This window comes from Mizuhopecten yessoensis, unplaced genomic scaffold (genome assembly GCF_002113885.1).
Source record: "Mizuhopecten yessoensis strain PY_sf001 unplaced genomic scaffold, ASM211388v2 scaffold6129, whole genome shotgun sequence".
In the NCBI taxonomy this organism is placed as follows: Eukaryota; Metazoa; Mollusca; class Bivalvia; order Pectinida; family Pectinidae; genus Mizuhopecten; species Mizuhopecten yessoensis.
The window spans coordinates 27,689-47,938 of NW_018406394.1; the positions used below are offsets into that span (position 1 = coordinate 27,689).

A 20,250-nucleotide genomic window follows, 5' to 3' on the forward strand; every position below is an offset into this window, starting at 1 on the left:
AAAGTTCTGAAAGAATGAGTGTCCTGTCGTATTTAGTATCCTAGAGGAATGAGTGACCAACTACAATGTATATTTAGTATCCAGAAGATTGGCCTACCGTATTTAATATATGACGTGAATTAGTGGCCTTTTTTCTTTATATATGTACATGTACGTTGTTATATATGTTCATGAAATTCATTATTTTGCCTGATTACTTTGTTACATTGATCTTGTTCATTATAGAACTACTATACCGGGTTGCATGTCATGAAATTTTGTATGATTTATAATTTATTCAAATGCGGATCCTTTTCACAGTTTACACGATTATTTTCTAGGTAACCCCCCATTCCCTATCCCCCACCCACCTCCATACCCTTCCTTCTCCACCCTATCCTCCCGTTCCCTAAAAAACATATACATGTTATTTACCATGTGTATTAAGAAGAGGACTGTTATTAAGTTGTTATAACTTGTTGTCCAATCCATTTGTATATTTGTACAATAAAATATGTTTAAAATAATGAGTGGCCTACCGTTATTAATATCTGAAGTGAATGAGTGGCCTGCCGTTTTTAGTAGCTTACATGTACATGAATGAGTGGCCTTCTATAGTTACATGCGGTATCCCAGAGGGATAGGTGGCCTACTATATTTACAAGCGGCATCCCAGAGGAATGAGTGGCCTACTATATTTACAAAGGCATCCCAGAGGAATGAGTGGCCTACCATAATTACATGCGGTATCCAGGAGGAAAGAGTGGCCTACTGTAGATTACTAGAGGGATAAGTGGCCTACTGTAGATTACAAAGATTACTATAGGGATAAGTGGCCTACTGTAGATTACTAGAGGGATAAGTGGCCTACTGCAGATTACTAGAGGGATAAGTGGCCTACTGTAGATTACTAGAGGTATAAGTGCCCTACTGTAGATTACTAAAGGGACAAGTGCCCTACTGTAGATTACTAGAGGGATAGGTGCCCTACTGTAGATTACTAGAAGGATAAGTACCCTACTGTAGATTTCTAAAGAATAAGTGCCCTACTATAGATTTCTTAAAGAATAAGTGCCCTACTTTAGATTTCTTAAAGAATAAGTGCCCTAATTTAGATTTCTTAAATAATAAGTGCCCTACTTTAGATTTCTTAGATAATAAGTGCCTACTATAGATTACTTGAGTAATAAGTGGTCTATTGCAGATTTCTAAAGCAATTAGTGGCCAACTCTAGATTATTAGAGGAATAACTGACCTACTGTAGAAGAATTGAGGCATAAGTGGCCTACCGTAGATTGATAGAGGAATACGTTGCCTATACCGTAGACTGTTTGGGGAAGGATTGACCTATCCAATTTACTGAGCTGGAGGAAAAAACAGCCCTTTGTCAAAGATATTGTACAAGTTGTGTCTGTAAAAAAATAGTTCTTTCTGCAGATTACCAACTTAATGTATCATATTTGTGTGCCAATTCAAAGACGAGTATTATCAAATGTGTAAGCATATCATTAACAAGTACTTGACATTTTAATCATGTAGTGTCCCTATGTAAATTGAATAAATAACACATTTATTGCGCCGAGTTTAAACAATAGTCGTCACGAATTTCTTCTCTCAATTTCCTCATAAACAAAGGTACTTTATTGCTGTATTAGTTCATTGTCATCTGCAGGGTAGACTTACTGTTGGCGCTTCATTCACAGCGTATAACTCGACACATCTCCGCCCTCGAGTTTACCTTATCCGACACTTTAAGAACAATCTACCTGTAATCAACCATGGGAAATGTCCCACCTGGTATCGACTTTAACCGACTTCTGGTGATTGTTAACCTCTGTACATGTAATTGGGCGGGGCCTGGTTTTGTCGTGAAACTACGGGGATCAAACCATTTATATCAAATTATCTAACTTTATGGTCATTACGTATTCACGAAATTTCAATACTGACCATTATAGACCAAAGCACCAAATTATTTTCCAATCACTATGAGAATCTTTAATATATTCTGTTTGATCGTTTCGAATAATTGTCCTTGTTCAAACGCAGACCAGTTTTATCTGAAGAGAACTGTTACCTTGTGTGTAGACTATGACCGCATGTCTATTAGCTGTTACACGTAAAGTCACGTTTTCTTCCTCATTCTTTCCAAATACTATTCTTTGTGTATTCCGAGTGTGTGCCATTTTAAAGCTAAATAATAACGACTGAATATAAGTTTAATGAAGATCCAACGGGTTTTTAACACCCACTGGTGTAGCCAGCTAGGGCTTTCGTGTTCACACTGGCATGAAAACAGCTGAGTACATGTACATGTAATTACGTTCTAAATTTAAAGTTACAATTGATCAAAATATAAATATTACCTCATATCTACGATGTCGATGTTAGTATATCGTCATTTCTGAAACTGGCTAACCTCATCAAAATTTCGCTTCCTAACGATGGCCACGTTATGTGAGGCGGGAAGAAAAGCTTCAAATTGACACGGATCCTATCTCTATGGAAGCAATGTCTTCCGTCAGTGTTAATGTATAAAGTAGGACATTAAGCTGAGGAGGCTTGAAATAAAGAGTGGTCGGGTGTGGCGCTGTAGATACATGTAGCGTATTTGACTTTCACCAAATTGGCCATGGCTGGATGGGTGTGATAAGGTATGCCTGAGGCACCTGTCCGACTAGTCCGAATTATTCTGACGTTTTATCGACTTTTTCAATATCGGTCTGTCGGTTAATCGACGACAGACCGATATCAAAAAGTCGATAAAATGTCAGAATAATTCGGACTACTGTCCGACGAGACGGGTTTTCTCTGGGTACCCCGGTGTCGTCCCATACAAAGTCTCCCAGTGGCTGCACGCTTACATCCGGGGAAAAACGAGTAATTTATATAAGTTATCTCATTTCATAAATGTTGTAAAATATATAAAGTTTATGTATATCAAATACTGGCACCCAACCCATTCAGTCATCATAATGGAAAGCATGATATACATTATTGTAATATAAATTTAATGTTATGTGTATGGAAATCAAAACAATTTTTTTTTACATTGTCTTTCATGATATTGTGCTCTTCAGAACATATAATTAAGGATGTACACCTCTGAGAAGTCAAAAAATTCCTGTATTAAACTTTTTTTCTTATATTGATTTTTGGAAAAAAGATATAACGGCATAGTAAAAAATGCAAAAAAAAAATGTCGGTGTGTTCGTTTTTGTGCTATAATCGGTCAAAGATACATGTACCAATTTCACACAATAGGTGATTTTAGGTGAATTTTCGGGTTTTGACCATTTGAAGAACAAATTCATACAATTTCTTCCAAGTGTGTTATCAGATATGTATGAATGTTTGTAGAATTGATTAAAATATTATTTTCATTTAAATTATGGTAGTAAAATTTCTAAATCTTATTCATTTAACTCAGAAATACGATTTTAGTTACCCCTACCCCTTATTTTTAAATGAAAAAATGCATGTAATTATGGTAGGCCACTCATTCCTCTGGGATGCCTTTGTAAATATAGTAGGCCACTCATTCCTCTGGGATGCCGCTTGTAAATATAGTAGGCCACCTATCCCTCTGGGATACCGCATGTAACTATAGAAGGCCACTCATTCATGTACATGTAAGATACTAAAAACGGCAGGCCACTCATTCACCAGATTAAACGCTTGATATAGAAAATTCCTGTATTTAACTTTTTTTTGTTTTCAATGAATCAAAAGAAAATGTGTTTCTCTTTCTAAAACAGCCACAAAAACGGGGTGTCGGTGTGCTTCTTTTTTGTCCCATTATTATTTGTGCTATTTTTCACCTTTTTCGGGGTCAAAAATCAAAAGTGCTTCAGTTACCCTAATATGTAAAAAAAAAATACCAATAATATATAACTTTCCACTGTTTTGCGTATTATTTAATCATATTGAACATTATAAAGTTGTACAGCAAAATTGAACCTGCTACATTTAAAAATGGTGACACAATGACAATTTAAGTGATCAATCTAGTGTCAAAAAAAGTAAAACCTTTGTGAAGCGCAAGAAATTCACAAAAATACACTTTTTCAGAATGGCTGCCAAATTGGTCATTTTTTTTTCAAATTCTTGTAAAAAAATGTTCTACGCACAACAGACATCTAGTTTTTTGACATGTTTTTCAGATGTGTGTTTGCTATTTGACATATCATAATTGATTAAATATTACAAAAACCCGTTACACCAGATCAAAACGAGACTTGAACGTGACTTAAACCTCGGAAGAGTATATCCTTAAGAAGTACTGTCAGGCGTTAATGGGTGACATTTCAATGTATCCTTGTAAAATACCGTACAATGCCTGTAACCGTGGCGAAGGAATATGCGGTATGTCATTCTATTGGAACAAATATCTGAAGGAAGAAAAAGTCTTCTAAAAGACTTAAAAAATTCTTTCATTTTTAGAATTGAATCTGTACATCCATCTAATGGTCTGATGTTCTAAATGATGAACTTAATATATTTATAAACTTATCGGATGTGAAATTCTCGCACGTCAAACAGATTAACATCAATTTGTTTCAGCATGTAAGAGGAGGATCGGTTTGACGTTTGCCTTTGTTACACTATCGTAAAGCATGCTGCCATTTCCGTTTCCGTTATTGACCGATTAACATGTTTTTGAAATCACTCGAATTTCTACAGAGCCTGTTTCATCTGTTTGATGATGTCGCTTATTTCTGTGTCAAACACACATTGTAGTTCTGTTTGCATACCACATCTAAGACAATACATGGACGTCACAGCCTTGTGAAAGTCTGCATCACAGTAAGTCATAAGGATGTGAGGACTTAGTCAGTCGCTGTCATGAAGTGATGATTGTGAATTCTTGATGTATTGGAATCATTTTAGAGACAGCTATGCAGTCTCAGTATTTGCGACAGTCAAAAGAGATAATGGCCTGATACAACAACACGTACAAGGGCAACTAGACGTCGATACAACACGCTGACTAAATTGAAGGTACAAAAATGTATCATCTAATCATGTATTTTCGAAGGGAGATATATATATGTATCAGACAGTGGAGAGCTGTGGTAACAAAGGTCGCGCTGTAACCCATCCAAAACATTAACCTGTATGGTTCACTTCAAAGCAACAAACCGCCCACTTGTAGCAAGGTTTTAGCATGGTGGCAAAAATCTAGACAGACTGAAGAGGGATTCTTATTACAGCAGACGACAACAGCGCCACCAGTCAGACGAAACGTCACGTGGTGTGGTGTAGACTAACGACTGCCAGCATCTCAGAGGGATAATAAATTGTAAAAGCTAAAATGAAGAAAGAAATTGAAATGTATGTATCATTTGCCAGCGGAGACTATTGGTTCAAAATCAGCTTTCTCTGCTGCTGCAGGTTAGACCTCGCTTGGCAGCCTTACTGCTGCTTGCTTAGTGGCCTAGGGCAGATAGGGAACATATTACATTCTGGGAGTGGACATTTGGTAATGTTTCACTCTGGGTTAGTTGACTCTTCAGCGACAATACACGGTAAAATTTCAAAAGAATCCTACGTATTTATAATGAAATAAAGGTATCTGGAAAAACAAGAAATCACAGACAGTTCATCATCGTACTACGTACATGTAACTAGGTGTTGGTAGACAGTCAGGGGGCAGTCATATTTTCCACGTCCATCAGTCACCCCTATATTTCGGGGTGTCCTCTGTATAAAATGTTATTGTTTCTAGGGAATGTACGATAACCACCAATTCTGTTTGTCGAAGATATGGAAACATGACACATATATTTATCAACGTATCATGTTGCTAAATACATAAACATCAGTATGAAGTAGGCATTTTAATCCTTTATATCATACTGACATATTCTTCAAGCCGAAAGATCTCTTATCAAATCTCTGATTTAACTGTAGGCGTTTGCCTGGTTTGAGAAGATTAGAGGGGTGGATCCCGTCATGATGTGAGTGTTGCTATGTCTGTTTGTCTAGTATATATTTTAAACATTGATGTGTTTATCCATTATATCGTAAATACATAATGTGTTAATGTTTTGTCTGTTATATTGTTAACATTGATGTTTTTGTCTGTTATATTGTAAACATTGATGTTTTTGTCTGTTATATTGTAAACATTGATGTGTTGTCTGTTATATTGTAAACATTGATTTTTTTGTCTATACTATTTTGAATTGATGTTTTTGTCTGTAATATTTTAAACATTGATGTTTTTGTCTGTTATATTGTAAACATTTATGTTTTTGTATGTACACTTTTAAACATTGATGTTGTCTTTAATGTTTTAAACATTGATGTTTTTGTCTGAAATGTTGTAAACACTGATGTTTTATCTGTCATATTGTAGGCATTGTCATTTTGCCGTAATGCTGTAAGCATTGTAGTGTTTGGCTGTAACGTTGTTATCATTATTACTGTGTCATACATTTGGTGACAAACAAACGGCCAATCAGCATAGATGATGTTATTAGGGTCAGTAAATTGCCTTAAAAGGAAATTACATCAAACGAACGAAACGTCAAAAAATGCTCATAGGTAAACGTATGTACATGTATCCAAAAACAACTAAGTATAAAAGTTGGCTATTGTTACATATAGTTTTATCTTTTGTAACAGGTCTACAGCTTTAAGGATGTCTTGAAACTGTACACAAAGATTTACAACGTAACTTTTAAAATTAGGTAAAAGACTTTGTATACTATCACAAAAATAACTCGTGTTGGCTGAAGGTCAATGCAGTCTAAACAAGGGGGTTATGCACATTGATGTAATTGGGTCGTGACATGATATGCATCGCGACTGGTCCTCACGTTTGAATAGATATGAATGCATAATGCATACGTATGTGACCCTTCGGAGAAGGCAAACGACTACCTGGTCTGGGCGTCTATTCAACGACACTATTCAACGACTACAGGTTAAATCGAGTGTAATTTGTTGTTTATACATTGGCTATTTTTATTTTACTATCAGGACATAACAAACTTTGCAGGCGCGATCTGCCTCTTGCTAGCCTGATATTCCCATTTTAAAGGAACCCAGCAAATTAACATGTTATTTAAAGGAAACAATATGTACAGTTATAATGCTGCTTTTTTACGAGTTGAATTTTTTCTTCAAACACCTGTTGTCAAGTTTAAAACAATTAAAGAACCAGACTAGATAATCGCTTTTTTACAAAGGATGAGATACTATATCATTTGGAAGCCGGTACCCAATAGCTGTGTCTTTCGCTGCCAAGGGTTCAGCGCCCTTTCGACCATCCTTTGAAACATAAGTTATGAAACAGTTTTTTATCTGCAGTTAAGAAAAGGAAGAGCGAAGTGTGTATGGACAAGTTTCAGGCTTTCTTGTCTCTTGAAGTGAAAGATCAACCTCAGGCTAATTCTAAACCATCAGCAATATTGGTTTTGTTGACAGTGGACAAAAAGGGACACAATGCGGATACCGAATGTGGGATGAACTTTGTTTATTTTTAAATTGAGTTTCTTAATTTGGATTGAACACAAGACAATTAGCTACATCGAAATGATTCAATTTAACTGATTTAAAAAAAATGTATACTGCAGTGACAGTTTCTCGATTACATAACGATGATCGTTTACTTCGACGTAGAGACTTACAACTAGTGCGGATATGGAAATTCCAAGTGCACGTCTCAGACCCTCATAATATACGGTATCTAATAACATAAATTCTAATTTAACTGCGGATCCATAAACAATGGGTCAACATTCCATCCTCTGCGTGCTCTGCGGAGTCTTAGCAATACACACGTGTGTAAACCTTCCTGTCCACTCCCCAGTGAGGATGGGACACTAAAGTGTACACTGACTTAAGAATGTAAGGTACAATATACCTTAATGCAAAATATGCAAAAAGAAGTGTTTATTTTGAGGAAAGAACGATACTTATAAGCCACTAAGTAAGGGGGGATATTTTTTCTTTCTAATACTACACCAGGAATTCCGTACAGTGAGATTTAAGCATTGGTGCATTTGACTTGTCGTAATGTTTGTGTGCAGTCTTTTTGTAACATGAGATTTCAGGCACTGCATGTACTGCTGTACGGGATAGGCACCACAAACACGTAATTATATCATATAATTATAGAGTTAATTTAATATTCTCCGGCGGCAAGAAATAATTACATGTAACAAGCATTAATTGATATACTAGGTACACTTCTGTCTGTGTATCAACTCCGCAGAATAAACGCAATGGATTATTATGTATCGAAGAACAGATACTACCCTATTTGTGTAGATATGTTCCGCGATTTCTGCTCGCGAGCGTGCACAATTACGTGTATTGATAGCTAGTTTCATGCATAAAAGAGCTCAATTGCCAAATAATTCCTTTCTATTGAAGAAAGCTAATTAGTTAATTAAATTTGTGATCAAACTTATCGCTTATACAGAACACAATGATTGAGAAAATTAAATTATTAAGTTAGTCTTACATTGAATATATTCCAGAGAGTTGATATAGACGGGGAAAAGCAAGTTGAAATGTGAAATCGCAAAATAAGGCGAATGAAATCATCGAACGAGTCAGTGTGTCTACGTGTCCCTGTATCCTAGACAGTCGTGATGTTATGACGTACTGGTGTGATTTGATGTGATGCTGGCCGCCTATAATGATTACTATGATGTAATACGCTACACACTGCAACACGTTTTGTTCTAGCAGCGCCAATTCAAATATTTACATGTATATGACGTCACGATCAATTTGACGTTGTTTAGCTCTAGTGACGTCAAAAACTATTTGCGGTGACTATGTGTTTCATAAATGTCTTACAATACAGACGGTACAAGACAGCTAACATGCATTGTATAAAAATGACGTCACGTCAACCATAAAAATGACGTCACGTCAGCAATAAAAATTACGGAAAGAACTACATAAACAACAAGAGTGGATATATATTGCCAACGTTTACATAATAACAAATGTCTTTGTTCATGCCATGTTTGTGTTAGTGCCATACTAAGCTACAACAGCATACGACAACAGATCAAACATTTAGGAGATTGTACTTAATATTGTAGTATGGTCAAATGCTTTTGTATTCTGGGGAAGTTTAAACTTCTTTTAAAACAAACGCCTTTTTGGCGGGTCGACCATAACCTATTATGGAAAGAAATGACTGCCTGTTTATTACTTCATGTAATTATATATCTAGCATCTATAAGGAGTGTTAAAACAGTGTACTGAGTTCGTTTTGGAAAATAGGAGAATACAGCAGAACACAGTGCATTATGTAGTTATAACAAACATAAGTGTATATCTTAATGACGATTTCTAAATAAACATTAATTAACGTATTAAAATTACATGTATGAACGGCTGTTAGCGAAGAATCTTTTTGGTAAACGTGTGTGCTGTGTTTTACCGAGTAAGATGTGATAGCTACATGTATATGGCAGCATGGCCAGGAGTTGATTACGTACACCAACAATATTCTATTACAATGATGTCGTTTATCTATTAATCTTAGGTTAAAGCAATCTAGCAGCATATGGTTGGTACATAGCAACTTCCGGGTCTTAACGTGTTGGTCCTCGTCATAAACAGAGTACTTCATGTATATGTTAAAGTAATTCCTCGCGTGAAAGAAATATGAGAGACTTTACATGTAAAAACTCAAAAACAAAACCCAAAACTTTCGCCTTGCTAAATGTGCACGTGCTACTGAACATTAAGACACCTGTTTACCCTGTGAATTCTGTTAGCAGTACGTCTTAACACATGTGTCCGCGGGCATTAAGGAATTTGTAAGATTATACAATTTAGTTAAATAAGTAAAATATGAACATACCACCAATGTACAACAACAACGAGTCTATAGTAACCATCTATATACAATGTACAACAGCCATCTGTCAATACTGACCACCTATATACAATGAACAACAGCCATCTGTCTATACTGACCACCTATATAAAATGAACAACAGCCATCTGTCTATACTGACCACCTATATCCAATGAACAACAGCCACCTGTATACACTGACCACCTATATACAATGTACAACACCCACCTGTCTACACTGACCGCCAATATACAATGTACAACAGCCACCTGTCTATACCGACCATTTATATACAATGTACAACAGCCACCTGTCTATACCGACCATTTATATACAATGTACAACAGCCACCTGTCTACGCTGACCACCTATATACAATGTACAACAGCAACCTGTCTACACTGGCCACATATATACAATGTACAACAGCCACCTGTCTACACTGGCCATATATATACAATGTACAACAGCCCCCTGTCTACACTGACCACCTATATACAATGTACAACAGCCCCCTGTCTACACTGACCACCTATATACAATCTACAACAGCCACCTGTCTACACTGGCCATATATATACAATGTACAACAGCCCCCTGTCTACACTGGCCATATATATACAATGTACAACAGCCACCTGTCTATACTGACCATTTATATACAATGTACAACAGCCACCTGTCTACGCTGACCACCTATATACAATGTACAACAGCCACCTGTCTACACTGACCACCTATATACAATGTACAACAGCCATCTGTCTATACTGACCACCTATATACAATGTACAACAGCCACCTGTCTACACTGACCACCTATATACAATGTACAACAGCCACCTGTCTATACTGACCATTTATATACAATGTACAACAGCCACCTGTCTATACTGACCACCTATATATAACAATGTACAACGACCATCTGTCTATACTGACCACCTTTATTTAACAATTTACAACATCATTCTGTCTATACTGATAACCTTTATTCAATGTACAACAACCACCTGTCTATACTGACCACCTTTGTACAAAGTTTAACGACCACATGTGTATACTGACCACCTCTGTACAACAACACCGACAACAACCTCTTTATACAATTGTAAGACTACCTCTTGACAACAACCACATGCATAAATACAAACTACCTCTGTACAACGATAACCTGTCAATTCAGGGCTACTCTACACAACCACCACCTGTCTATACAAACACAATTGTACAATAACCACTTTCGTATACACGCCAAAGTACATTGTATGTCATCCACCTGATTCTATCATACATGGACGTGTTATCTGTGATTGTTTTATTATACAACTATAACACAATCATTATTACCTCAAACAGTACATGCTTGTTTTGGGATTCAAAATATTTTTTAAATAAATCGGATAATACAAATATGTATACTCATATTTCTCTACATAACTTAAAAATGAATCAGAACATTTACTTAACGTATAATTCCCGTAATGAGTGTTTATATGGCTGTACCGTGTGCTATGTGGTGGGTATCTTACACTAGCTGACATTTCACACATCAATAGTGGCTTTAATAAAAGAAACATTTTAACAAGACAGACGTATAAATACATTTTCACTTATTATTTGATGATTCGAGATTTGAATATAATTACTTTACATTTGTGCTTTAAAATACGGGTTTAGTCCATGTTTATGGCATTAAACTGTATAAATATAGACATAATTGAACAAAAATAAAACCTTAAATAAAATTATAATAAAAGTAAACTCACCTGTCATGTTGTGTTATCCCAACTAAACCATTTGTACAATACAGGTAATGTATTTGTATTCACCTGTACTGTCAGCACCACACGTAAGATGAAACGTTGTTACTAATAGTTCGATTTTATGTGAAACAACGTTATCGCCTTGATCAACATGTGTCCGCTCTTAACGTTTAACATTTAAACTCATTTACAACCGTGGAATGTTTTATCTCCTGTCTGTTAAATGACAAGAGTCCAACTCGGAAATATATACGTCGCGACACACCATTTATACACATGCGCTACTATTATGATGTCGTGAATCAACTCATGTGTGGTGATAAAACAGGGTTGCTTCCCTTTGTTTGGTCTATCTCACTTAGCCAATGTTAAGGTATTGTTTTCAGGTAAGGTTTTCATGTTTATCAGGTGAGATAAGTGGTGGATGAAGAACAATTTTTATTAACTATAGATAAGGCTAACCTCGAGGATCAGTCTCACCCTGAACTGTAGATATACATATGAGAACGTCTTATATATATGATTCTTTTACAAAGTGGAAACATGTTGAGTTGAATTCATGAATAGTTACAAATATATGATAGAGATAATGAATGAAAATTATCCATGCGTAAAAGTCGAAAGGTTCACCAGGTAAGACTATTTTAAGAGAACAGTTGATAAAAAGACGGCTGATATACATTTGTATATACCACTGTGTGTGTGTTCACGCGTTGACTCTTAAACATTGAGGATAGCAGCCTTGTAGAGTGAAATGAATAGCCGTTTGACTACATCTTTGTGTTACGTCGGATTATTTATTGTTTGTATTAATTTATGTTCAATATATATATATATATAAATATTAACATACAAACATGTACATAGATGTAGTAACAGATGTCAGATTCGCTCAACAAATCATTGTATTGTCCATATGTCTCATTTCATCACATGCATTCATTACCATTATCTATTTCATGTTCAAAATACGCAAATATTCTCTCTCATTTACATGTAATCAGGGTGTGTATTGCTACATCTCATAAATCATAAATATGCATAACATATATTAGTGTAAATGGCAACACATACATTGGCGCTAATTACTTGTAAACTACGAGTCGTAGCTTGTCACGGATAAGTAACGTCAACCTAGGACGGTACACACTAACTGTCGCCAGATTCCACCTGTATAGGCCGAATGAGATAAAACGCCCATTTTATTTCCTTGTATTTAAACCTGTTGTAACGTATAAACTTACGTATTCATTTAATATAGGCCAATCAACGTATATCCCTGATATACAGGTAACCCTAGTGATGAGACACAATAACAGTTTACTGAATGGCAGTTTCATACATGACTTGAAGCGATATCATTGCTTGGTATTTCAATTGCGTCGGTGTACCGGATGTGACAAATTTAGAAACAAAACTTCCTTCATTCTTTAAAAGCTATTCTGTAATTCGCTTAGTTTATCAAATCACCTGTTTTTATGACATATGCAATTTTCTAAAGTGTGTGTAACAGAGTTTTAGTCTGTCTGGAAATTAGATCTATTTGTAAGTATAGCCGAGAAGTGACGTGTCATGTATGTATCAACAACATGTAGCTCTGTCACTTTTTATACATATTGGCTACACGTCTGTCTGCCAGTGACCCCAATTTGACCCGAACAGAGCCAAGTATTGATCTAGATCGTATCAGCGTCATGTTTACTCCCCATTATCAATAACGTTGTAACGTCGTTCAATTCCATAACCGAGTTAACTGTTATTAATTACGTCAATTATTTCCCAACTTACAAAAGTAATATGCAATTATGCCTGTATAAAAGTGCATTTGTTCCTACATAATGAATAATAATATTGTTATAGCAGTATCGAAAATATTGAAAGTACGGCCGATGATTACAAAATTCTATTAACGGGAACAACACGCATCGTCGATCTGTCACTGTCACAAGGCAGTCAGAGTAGCTTCCCTTTATACAAAAAATGTTGAATGCATTGATAACCACTGCATTTGATTAGTGAAGGAAAGGAATGTCGTTCTAAATCTGGAATGGCTACCATCTTATAGCACAATAACATGGATACGTCGTGTTGTTTCAATCATGTGTTACACTCCAAATGCTTTTCTTCGACCTAACCAATCAATATCTCTCAATTAATGCTAGACCTTACCAATCACCGTCCTACAATTATTGCTAGACCTTACCAATCGCCGTCCCACAATTAATGCTAGACCTTACCAACCACCGTCCCTCAATTAATGCTAGACCTTACCAATCACCGTCCCTATATTATTGCTAGACCTTACCAATCACCATCCCACAATTAATACTAGATCTTACCAATCACCGTCTCTCAATTAATGTTAGACCTTACCAATCACCGTCCCACAATTAATGCTAGACCTTACCAATCACCGTCCCTATATCATTGCTACACCTTCCCAATCACCATCCCGCAATTAATGCTAGATCTTACCAATCATCGTATCTCAATTTATGCTAGACCTAACTAATTTTCGTCCCTCAATTAATGCTAGACCTTACCAATCACCGTCCCTCAAATAATGTTAGACCTTATCAATCACCGTTCCTCGATTAATGCTAGACCTAACTAACTTTTGTCCCTCAATTAATGCTAGACCTACCAATCACCGTCCCTCAATTAGGGCTAGACCTTACAAATCACCATCACTCAATTAATGCTAGACCTTACCAATCACCGTCCCACAATTAATGCTAGACCTTACCAATCACCGTCCCTATATTATTGCTAGACCTTACCAATCACCGTCCCTCAATTAATTCTACAACTTACCAAACACCGTCCCTAAATTATTGCTAGACCTTACCAATCACCGTCCCTCAATTAATGCTACAACTTACCAATCACCGTCTCTCAATTAATGCTAGACCTTACCAATCACCGTCCCTCAATTAATGCTACAACTTACCAATCACCGTCCCTATATTATTGCTAGACCTTGCAAATCACTGTCCCTTAATTAATGCTAGACCTTCGTAGTGGAAAGAACACAGGTTATATATATGTGACCGTATAGAGAACCATTACAGGGAAATGCTGTACTTGGGTTTGTATATGTGGTAGGGAATCGAAGCCAGACGCAATTTAAGTAATGCTTCAAAAGTTTCAACAGAAGTACTCGTTTAATCAAGGATGGGAAAGTAAATACTAATTAATGTATCAGTGCTGTTGTTGTCTTACAGGTGCTTTCAGATAAGAATATAAAAATCTTACGTCACCGGTAATCATTGAATTTAAAAATAGGAAACATCAAAATTTATCATATACTTGTCCGTGATATAGATAGTTTTGATTGTGTGATACTGCTAGCTGGCTTAGGCCATGTTCCGAACGAACCTTTATCCGCCCGAACATATCTGCCAAGCACGTGTAATACAGTACATGTTTAACTTCCGGTTCAACAATTCTGGAAAAGAAAATCACGCCTCAATCATCGAGCAGTGAGTGATTTAACTGGTAGTGTACGCACTGATCATCTTCAATGTTTTTGTATTTGTTCTGTTTTTCATTGATTTTTAAGGTATAATGTGTTTATATTAATCCTGATATACTTTGCTGATTTTTTATGTGTTATTGTTGATAATATTGATGTTATAGAGCAGTATCTGATAAAACCTTACCATATGACCATTTCAGTATCTTACTCCCTATCAGAATATCATGTGATGGTTAAAATATCACATTTTCCTTATTTTCGCTATATCAAACCTCGGTCAATATCAGCCGTCGGGCTTCCGCCCCTCGGGTTGCTGTAGGTACCGGATTGATACGGGGTAGGATATGGAAATGGTCATATGATAACCCCTGAATATTCAGTTGACATGGTAACAGCTTCTGGGAGTAAAATTCACGACCAACCTCAGGTGGGAGCAACTGTTACAAGTTTTCCGAGGAGTGCTAGAAATATATAGTTTACATTCATCAAATTGGTACAAATGATTTTTTGAAACCAAATACTTTTAACATTTCTTGTAAGCCTTCGTCTGCTTCGTCTGACTTATTTTTCCAGGAATAAATATTGAATTTAATCCATCACAGCATCCTGTTGTTGTGTCTTGTTACGTTGATATATTGCCGGTAGGAAGCCCACAGAAATCACGATTATATATTACCGTAGGTAGCAGGTCGGCCATATATCGACACTACAAAACTGTATTGCGGGACTCATTTCATGACGGATTGGTAAGGCGGTTATGTTAAATTGCAGTCGTTCGCTTATTTGCTAGAATCACTTGTTGGGAATAAGAATTTCAGAATTGCCGGTGATTCGATAGTTTTAAGGTCATACACTGTAATAGTTCCTGTTAGAAAAATGCCTCTAATTCTCATCTCAGGTTTTTTTCTATTTTTATTTTTATTTATTTTTTGTCATTTGTTTTCATACCGCGCCTGTCTCGAAAAAAGCTAGTTTAATTCATCTCCCGAACAAAACTATCGAAAAGTTATCCAATTTTCCGTTCTAGTGAAAGCAGATAAGATTAGCAAATTCAATGGCTTCTTTTTATTGATTACCATTTCCGACGCGAAGTGTTTCCGAGAACTTGGTTAAGTCTTCCACGAGCTTGTGCAATCTGGTATAGCATCGTGTGATGTAATTGTGAGCTGTTTCTGGGTGAACAAGATCGAAGCCCTGCGTAAACGGTTCTATAAGAAGGCGAGAAGTGGGCCCAAAACTAAGTTTACAAGCTATAACGGATGTCTTAAGAGATATCACGCCTTTAAACTCATTCAGTTACATCCTAAATATATCAGGTTTATACTATTTACAGCACGAAATGAATGATTACCACACTCAGAGATCCCCTTAGGAGTTAGAAAATATACACAACAGACCTCGATTAGTTTACTGCGAGGTCTTATTTATGACAGCTTAGACATTCCGGGGTAGATCTGTATAGATGGACGAGAGAGTAGGTTACATGTGTTGTAACAAACATGTTCAGATTAATCATAATACTTTGCGACGTAAACCCACAATATACAGTCAGCAGACGCAGTCCTGAAAAACGTCTATTCCTACGCATTTATCTCAAAAAATGTCTGGCCAACCTATTGACTAGGGTGCCTACGGTGTATTTCACAAGACATTGTGTAGGATAACGACATGAACTACTAGTGACATAGGGAGTAACACAGGAACCTGAGAATTTGCAACAACTATACTATAGGACCTAAACTGAGGTGTTCAGAGTAATTTGACATGTTTGAGGGGTTTATATCGACGCTCGGTAAAAATGACACCCACAATGATCATATATACGAGGTTTTTAAAAGAGAAATGTATCCATCTTTCCAACGGTACTAAGCATTTCCCCGTAGATCAACTTAAAATGTTGTTTTTGATGCAAGAAAGTTAGATGGGGTCGATTTTTCGACATCGTGAGCTTTCCGCCCTTTTCGTATATATATGATCATTGGGGGTGTCATTTTTACCAACAGTCGATCTAAACGCCTAAAACATGTCAAATTACTCTGAACACCTTAGTTAAGGTTAGCTGTAACACATGCTCAGGTCTATGTGGCGAGTAAGACATATGAGAACGATGCATTTGTAACTACAATTCACACTGTATCAATGGGTAGACAACTCGCGTGCTCTACATGGTCCACCAGGGCCTGTATTCAAATGCTCAAGCTTAGATTCTGTGCTCAAAGGGCAATTTCTTGTTATGGCGATAAATAAATAAAATTTCACATTTTTCAATGAATTAAACGATTTCGGAAAAACTTAAAGCCGAATACTGTTTCATTGTTTAGTTTAGACTTCTGACCTTATCACATGATTTAAACAAGTTACATTGTATATAAAGGTTGATTTGAGTACATACTCCATGTTTGACCACGATATCAGTTTCTGGAATATGGGCCCTGTTCTCATGCCCATACCTCAAATAAGAAACTATGACAAAATATTACAGAAACGAACATTACGCAATGTAAAGGGTGGTAACGAAAGACACATACGCCGGGAAGTTTCTCTCCTATAACACAGAATTAAACACCTCTGTAACACAGTACTAGATGTTGTCCAAAACTGGTAATTGAATTTGTGAAATAAATAAAAATTGATAGAAAACAATGCTTATTGGTGACTATACTTTACCATTTATTTTTTCTATTACCAAGTGCAAGCCGGTATCAGTACTTTCGGCACCAGTTTTCAACATGTGAAATTGAATATGCTGGCGTTTCTTGGTTTTATATTGGAACATTTGAACGATAGCTGTATTCGAAATGCAGAACTTTGGTGTTTTTGTGGATCTACAGTGTAGTATGGATTGGTAGATGAAGTTTGTCCAGATTTCAGGAATAGTTACTTAGAAAATATATTCTATATTAGGAATGTTGGCGGGGCCTACTACGGTAAAATACGTTTGTCGGTTTCAATGGAGCGTTACTCCCGAGACTCGCGTACAGTACATTAATCTCTTTGATATATGATAAAGACTTGTATCAGCCAGGCTAATAGTTCATGACAATCCTTAATGTTGGAGAAAGTAGAGCACCCATCACTTACCAATGGCTGAACCGGATATGGAATTCCGGTGTGTTGTTTAACATTAGTACAATGTACACGGTGAACATTACAGTCTACATTGATGAATGTTCATGAATATTTCTATCAATTTTCAAGACGTGGCAAATGAAATGTTTTTGCTAGCTCAAAAACAGGCTTTGTACGTGTTTATGTTGGTGTTTGTGTGTGTTCGGTCATTCTCAGCAAAACATGTACGTACAAAATCATCGCTAATGAATACGTGCAAATGTCGTAAAACGGGTCAACCCACAAAGACAACTTTAAGAATATCTATTCCGAATTATACTTTCTTACAATGCTTGCGACATACGACAACATTTCACAAGATAGGTCCGATGTCAGACCTCTCTTCCTTCAGATTAGTACCAAGTCTAGGTCCTGAAGACACGATCTGGTCCACATCACGACCACTCGGTCCCAAAACACTGAACGGCATGGTGAAACCATAATCAGTTTAGGCGATTCTCAGTAATACATGTACGTACTCAATCCGTTGTGTCAGAGACAAAAATATAACTTTATTTGCCCATTACGGAGTGCAGGCACAAAGAATAAAAAAAACCACGCGAGACAATTCAATATAATAAAGGGACAACAACAAGCATTATCATCTCGCAGACAGAATCCTGCAAACACGTACGCGTGTTCTAGACTGCATGTTATTTGATTTAAAACAAAATTACAGATATTTTCAACTAAGCAAATTGTACATGCATTTTGTTTGAGTTGTTCTTAAGGGATGATTTTCTGGCGCATGTACTCATTCAAATGTACATGTATGTACAGTAACTTAAGACTTAATAACCAGTCTAGATCCTCATACGCCACCTTAAGGTTATATGAACAAGAATAGGGAAATAACCCCATATCTTGATTTGAGGACACATGTCGAGGATTTAGTGTGGCAAATATGTTTTTTCTACGTTATTGGTAAAACTCAATTTGCAACATTAAAACCACAAAATAGGACGAAAATCTAGACATGCAGAGCGTTGTAGCATAATACATGTACAACCTATTTACCTTACTAAAATAGCAAGCTACGTTTTACATTTGTAATACTCAGTTATTAAATATACACTGTATACCAATATTCAAATCCCATCCATTAACACAACTGCTCCACAGTTTGACTGTTCCGGGATAGGTACACCCAATGGTTTGACAACTCCAACCAAAACTGACTCATTTGTGCACTAACTTGTAAGATATTGCCAATTATATGTATTTATTGCGATACTGAAATAAATACTATTAAGCAAATTATAATGCAAATGTTTATTCCTTTTTGTTTTGTTTTAGTTGTGAAAATATGGAAAACCTTACATATGGTCATCTTTTAAGCAATACAACTGAAGAAGTCGCCGAGTTATATTTTGTTTTCCTCGATTCGGCCCAGGGACAAAGGGTTCACCCCAGGAAACAAAGTTACTGTTACTACACGTACCTATAGAATTACATGTACTAATTGTTAATAAATGTTTTATATCAACTAAATGGTTAATATTCACCCTACTACAATGCACCAGAGTCAATTACAACACTATCAGGGATAATCGTACTGTCATCAGAACAAATAACAAAAATATCAGAGCCAATAACACTACCACTAGGGTCAGTAATAATACATCAGGGTAAATCACAGTACCACCAGGGTCAATCGCTTTACCATAGGACGAACAACAATACCACCAGGGTCAATCGCTTAACCAAAGGACGAACAACAATACCATCAGTGTCAATCGCTTAACCATAGAACGAACAACAATACCACCTGGGTTAATCCACAACATATCAAGGGTCAATCGTTTAACCATAGGACGAACAACAATCCCACCAGGGTCAATCGCTTAACCATAGGACGAACGACAATACCACCAGGGTCAATCGCTTAACCATAGGATGAACAACAATACCACCAGGGTCAATCGATTAACCATAGGACGAACAACAATACCACAAGGGTCAATCGCTTAACCATAAAACGAACAACAATACCACCAGGGTCAATCGCCTAACCATAGGACGAACAACAATACCACCAGGGTCAATCGCTTAAACATAGGACGAACAACAATACCACCAGGGTC

The 20,250-nt window shown here is 36.4% G+C and overlaps 1 protein-coding gene across 2 annotated transcripts in view; it reads right to left on the bottom strand.

Moving 5' to 3' along the window:
* LOC110451524 overlaps nucleotides 1-20,250 on the bottom strand; it is a 103,054-nt gene that overhangs the window by 16,395 nt on the left and 66,409 nt on the right. Inside the window, exon 1 of one of the 2 annotated variants that reach the window (XR_002463086.1) lies at nucleotides 11,584-11,876. The exons of the other annotated variant lie outside the window; for it this stretch is intronic. The gene's annotated coding sequence lies outside the window, so the exon portion shown is untranslated. Of the gene's footprint in view, nucleotides 1-11,583; nucleotides 11,877-20,250 lie in introns of those variants that run through there. 2 annotated transcript variants of the gene reach the window in all.